Source organism: Gavialis gangeticus, unplaced genomic scaffold, assembly GCF_001723915.1.
Source record: "Gavialis gangeticus isolate Ggan-Ray unplaced genomic scaffold, GavGan_comp1, whole genome shotgun sequence".
Lineage (NCBI taxonomy): Eukaryota > Metazoa > Chordata > Crocodylia > Gavialidae > Gavialis > Gavialis gangeticus.
The window spans coordinates 7,716,771-7,722,731 of NW_017728980.1; positions in this window are offsets into that span (position 1 = coordinate 7,716,771).

Genomic DNA, 5,961 nt, shown 5'->3' on the forward strand with positions numbered 1-5,961 from the left:
GAAGCTAAAAGTGTGTCGGGATAATTGCAAGAAATGTGTGCACCACTTGTGTTTTGTGTACATGTGGATGTGAACAAAGCCTGTATTGTGTGTCGCTTGCGCCGAACATTTGTACAGCGAGTGTGCAAGCTCCTTCTGTGTATACATACCTGTACTCTGTGTATGCGTGCATGAAGCAGTGGTGTTTGTTGTATGTACGTGTGCACAGCATATGCAGCGTGGGTTTATATGTATGTGTAGTGTGTATTTTCTGTAACCTAGTTGCATTCCCCGCCTTAACCCCATCCCTCTAATGTTAGTCCCTCTCTCGGGCGCTTTGTGTTTCCCTACCCGTTTTGTCATCTTTTTGGATTCACAATCCTAAACATCCAGGTGCCCACACCAACAAGAGGTATACTGTGTGCACGTGTGCATGCCTGAAGTAATCATATACCATGCGTTTAGGTATACAGATTCTGTGTGTGTATGGCGTGTGTGCACACGTGTCCAGTAGGGCTGTACATCACAAATTGCATTATAGATGGAGATTATAGAGTACAGGTAGAGTGGAAACAGCAAGCCATCTACAGCCCCTCTTCTGACTGATTGCAGTTGCCTGTGTGTGAGCTGGGGGGTGGCAGCAAGTGTTGTATGTACCTGACACAGCAAGGGGAAACTATAAACCAGACTGATGGCTAGGACCCAGGCTTGCTATTTATTAGTGGAGAAGACTTACCTGCCCTGTCAAGCTCCTCCTATTAGGCTAAAGGCAGCCAAGGTTTCTGGGGTGTCCATTTCTAAGCCAACTGAGCCATGAAGGCTGAAAATTACTGCATGCAGCTCTGCAGGAGACCCCTTGGCTTTGCAGCCCCGTGCGCTGGCTGGCACCGCTCCCCAGCCTCGCTCCCCAGTCGTGACGAGAGATTCTGGAGAGAGGGGCTGGTGCAGGGTGAAACAAGGACACAGGTGATGTTGGGGCAGGAAGCAGGAGTCCACGGGTCTGGATGAGACCCCTGTCCTTGGTCTGTTCCCATCTTCTGTGGTCTATGAACTATATACACTTCTAACTCGATTTAATTTGTGTCTAGGGCTCTGCTCCTTTTCTCCCCCCCATATGTTTCTGGTAGATATATGGGCTGTGGTGGCTTCTAGCTCAGCTCGTTCAAGGGAAATTATGATGATGAACAGAGTCTCGCCAGACTAGTTAATTAAATAACCTCTGGCATCTTAAACATGCTTTGTAGATGCCTGCATAAACCTGCTGGTACATTACTGTCCTACCACAGATTACTGATGGTGCATTATATATCCACCGGATACCCCATCCTGGCTGGTACGGCACTGCAAAAAGAGGGAAGCTTTGAGGATTGCAATGTGGGTGGTCATCTGTCTGTCTGTCTCTCCCTCGCGCTTTCCCTCCCAGGCTCTTTTCCGTGGTAGCTCTGAGGCTGAAGCCAGCAGGGAGCTGTGGCATAGCTAATTCAGATAGGAAGAGGCATCTGGGCGCTGACAGAGCCACATACGTGGGAAGCTTGTCACGTCCCTGCTCATGCTCCGTGGGTACACAGAGGAGTGTTCAGTCTCTCAAGGTGCCAGTCTGGCCCGTGTCCCAAGCACTCGGCTCTGCCCAGGGATTGATTGTGAACATCACACTCCCAGCACACAGCACCAGTTGGGGAGTCTGTGAAGTCAACAGGGCTGCTCCTGAATGGGAATGAGTAGCTCCCATCCTAGCCTTTAATTAATCCTAATAAATAACAATACAGCGTGATAATCACAGAAATAAATCCAAGCCGCGACACTCCTGCCTCCAGCAGTGGGCTAGTTTAGCTGATTATTCATAGCATGATGGTCTGTGCTGCCCTGGGAAGGTGAAGCTGGCTTGCCAGCCTACTCTTGGAAACTCTCCTCTCTTCCACAGCTTAGCAAGGCACATGGGGCCAACTCTCTCCATGCAGGATCTAGCCTGGTCTGTTCAGTCCCCCGCCCTGAAGTGCTGGCTGCCTTCTCAGCTAATTTATCTAAGCTGATTTTCAGGTGAGCAGGATCCAGAGCCCAGACCAGGCCTCTCATGTCCTGTATCAGTTTTAAGGAACTGGTTTGAGAATCTGCACAGGCTTGGGAAGTGCTCAAACTGTCCAGGGCTACGTGGAGCCTGGACAGTGCTATGGCTCCAGCTTATTTGAGCTCCCATTTCCATTAGTTGGTTTAAAAACCATTCAGGCTGTTGGGGAGTGGATTGCCCCTGTGTAGATGCCAGGACCTTGCTATCTTGGCCCTTGAAGGAGGTGGCTAAAGGCTGTGGGTGAAAGATGGAGAGAGACATTTTCACAGCCAAAGGCCCCACTAGCCCAGCCACTCCCCAGCGAAGACAGGGTGCACCCTTATGTTAGCTGTGGGGAGCACGGAGCCAGGCCCAGCTTCCCCCCTAGATTGTACAACACTGGGATCCCCCCCAATAACTGCAATGAAAGCAGCAATCAGGTAGCTAATTGCACTCAGCTCTTTCCAGTTCTAATTAATATTATTCATTTCTTCTGTGTCCTGCTGAGTTGCAGCAATCTGCCTGCCTCGGCTCAGCCCTCCGGAACCCCAGCGGTTTGCATGAGAGGCAACAAGAGTGGCATGGACCAGCTACGGCCCAGTGCCTCCCTCCCCCTGGTGACAAGCCCCTCACCTCTTATCACCCATGGCGCCAGGCCGGTACCATCCTGGGTTTTTCATGGCACGCCAGACATGTCAAGAGGTAACTACGTGCTGTGTGGACTGACAGCAGCCAGGATGACAGGGCAGCACTCCGGAGACCTGTTCTCTGCCTTGCCACTGACTCCCTTTGTGGCCTTGGCCAAGCCATCTGACCCGCCCACCGCCCAGCTCTCTGGCAGAGGAGCCCAGAGAGTTTGGGGATATTTGGGGTTATTTGGAAACAGACCGAATCCAGATTTCAAAAGAGCAAATGGCTCCATGAAAGGGAACTTCTCTGTGAGCAGCACTTTCTGAAATCCCCGCGGGGCCTGGGAGCAGGAACCACGGTATGGGGAGGCTGAACATAGAGTGACTGGAGACCCAGGGTCTGCTGCAGTGTCTCCATTTCCACAGCACCTCTCCTTCCCCCATGGACAGCTACCTGCCCTACCAGGTGGGCAGCTGCCTCAGTAAACTGCCCATAACCTAATGAGTTATGGTTTCCAGCTCTCCCAGAGAGTGGTGAGGGGAAACTGAGGCACAGAGGAGGAAGTCAGATGGAGCTGCCCTCCATGCACCGTGGCAGAGGGGTGTTGCAACGGAGCCAGCCTGCGGTACACCACTGCTGCTGAGCAGGGAGGATGCTGTGACAGCAGCATGTGAGCAACCTCCCACCTCTCCGAGGGAAGCCTTGAGACCCGAGACTCGGGATCTGAAGGAACGCAGAGAGAGACCAAAAGCATCGCCTCCCCTTGCTGGAAGGCAGAAGCTTTTCATCTTCCTGGAGGAGAAGGCCCTGCCTCCTGAGCTGCCATGTAACGGGGATTAAGGATCTTGAGAGACAAAATTACCTCGTATGTGCTTAATTATTTTTACATCTTTTCTGAGGCAAGTGCTGTTTCCTGACCCCCTGGGGATCCCCTCCCCTCCCTCCCTGGCACATCACAGAGCAAGTGAGAGAGAGAGATGCTTCAAAGAGAGCACAAGTGAGCAAGGGGGGGGAGCATCTCTGGGTTTTGAATGTTGCCAGAGGAAGGGGGAAGTTTCCAGACTGTGCTGGGGATTTATCCTCCACCTGCTTTTGCTGCTGCAGCCAAAGGCACACAAGGCATGTAGCTTGCTCTGACAGTCAGCGTTTCGTTCACGGTGGGGAGAAGGGGTTCCCATCTACGGGCTTGATAAAAACAGGAACAGCTGGAAGAAGGAAAAGAACCAGATGGGAAGGGGAAGGGAGAGTACTGGATCGTTCGGCTATCGTGAGCTGCAGCTTGTGCCAGGAGAGGGAACTGAGCCCTGGCCATGGGGAAAACTGACTCCTGTCCCTAAAACTATACAGCAGTGCCGGGCTGGGATCCTGGGCAGGTCCCTCTGAGCTCTGGGGCTCCAGCTGGCATTAGGTCTCAGCTGGTAGCAATGCCCCCAGCAGGTCTATCTGCAGAGTCCTTGCATGCCCTTCCTGAGCATCCTGCCTGGCACTGGGCCTGACTGCTGCATATGTGGGCACAAAGCAGAGAAAGAGGGAGGCCCTCTGCCACTGTCGCACCATGAGAGCAATCCCTTAGCCAAGGTTGGACGCAACGTACCTTAGGCCTTCTCAATGGTTATGTGCTGTCAGATGGACAGAGGGATGGGCAAGTTTGCGGGTGTCCCTCAAGCCACGTTAGTGTTACCCTTACCCTTTTGTGCTAATTGGCAGTGCAGAGAGAGCAGTGAAGGGACCTGGGAGCAACACTAAGCTAACATCTGCAAGCTTCTTGGTACCGTCATCTTTTGTTCAAGATTTGGGCAGGGGATGAGGTGCATATATAGGGAGGGCCCAATCCTAGTTAGGGGCCCCTACCCAATGTTGTGGTCAGGACCCAGCTCCTGTTCCTGCTCTCCTTGAACCATTTACCCATCTGCATCTTGGGGCTGTTCTTGCTCAGGACTCCAGCGTGGAAGGGAATGGCTCTGTGATGCCCAGAGTCTGGCGTGCCCCTTCCCCAGACAGGTAGCGAGCTGCTGCTTGTCCTCCAGGGGGTTTTTTCTGCCTCTGGAGCTTTAAGAAGAAGGAAGTTAAATAAAATACACAAAAATAACAGCCTGTAAGAATGCCGATCCTGGGGACACAGGAGCATGTCGATGTGATAAGGGGAGATTGTGACCAGGTGCTGTGAAGGGCGAAAACACTTATTTTGCTGTAGCTTCATGCATTGCCTGAGCCCCGTTGCTTTTCAAAAGCACTTTAGTGCCCATTTGATGGAGGGAATGCTTGGATTACACACTGTCTGGCTCTGTTATTCTCCGTGGATCTCCAAGCTGATGCTTTTCACAAAGATCTGGGTTGGGGAGGAGATGCTTTAATTACTATCTAAACCTGCTCATTGGTCCAAGGAGCAAAGCACTGCAGAAGGCTGCAGGCAGGAAGCTCAGGCCACATCTTCATCCTCATCCCTGGGTTCCTATCTGAATTATCACTCCAGGACAACAAATAAGGAGTACGGGCACCTCTTTTCTTGGTGCCCATCATATGTAGTTGTGTAACCCAAAACTGCACCCCTAGAACCAGCCCCGCTCCTACACTGCATCTTCATGCTGTGGCTCTCAGCAGTTGCAAGATGGTTGAGAAAGTTAAAGGTCCTCCAGGGTCTAATGGTTGATACAGTCAGAATGGTGCCTACAGTGCCTACAGCCAGCAGCACACAAGGATGCAGCTATCATCCTGTCCTGATACCTTTGCCTTCCGCAGCCAAAGTGGCCAGGCACCCATTTACAACTGAATGCACTGAGGGCAGTCTTTGGCATGGATACAAGGCAGGGCTTTCATGCCCTGGTAGTAATAGCTTCAATGAATCATTAGTCATTAAAAGGAAAGAGTGATATCATAAAGCCATCTTGAGTGACTCCTGAGCACCTCTTACAGTCCCTTACCATCGATCAAGCACACCTGATGCTGACCTTCCTGAAGCAGTTTTTTTTTTATCAATAATAACATGTGCTTACTTTGGTTGCGTTCTTTATCTAAGTATGTTCAAAGCAAAGAGGAGGCATGGTTCAGTAGCCGGGTACTAGCCCAGGATGTAGGAGATCTGGCTTCAATTCTGCCCTTTGCATGCCTTCCTGTGAAACCTCAGGCCACTTCATCTCTGTGGCTCAGGTCTTGACTTGTAAGAAAGCGATAATAGCATTTTCCACCTCCCATGGAGGCTGTGGGGGTAAATGCACTGAAGATGCTCTGGGAAAGTACCTATTATGGGTAAAGTGCTGTGATAAGGAATGCATTTATAGTGGAGATAATAATGTATTTATGGAGGAGGA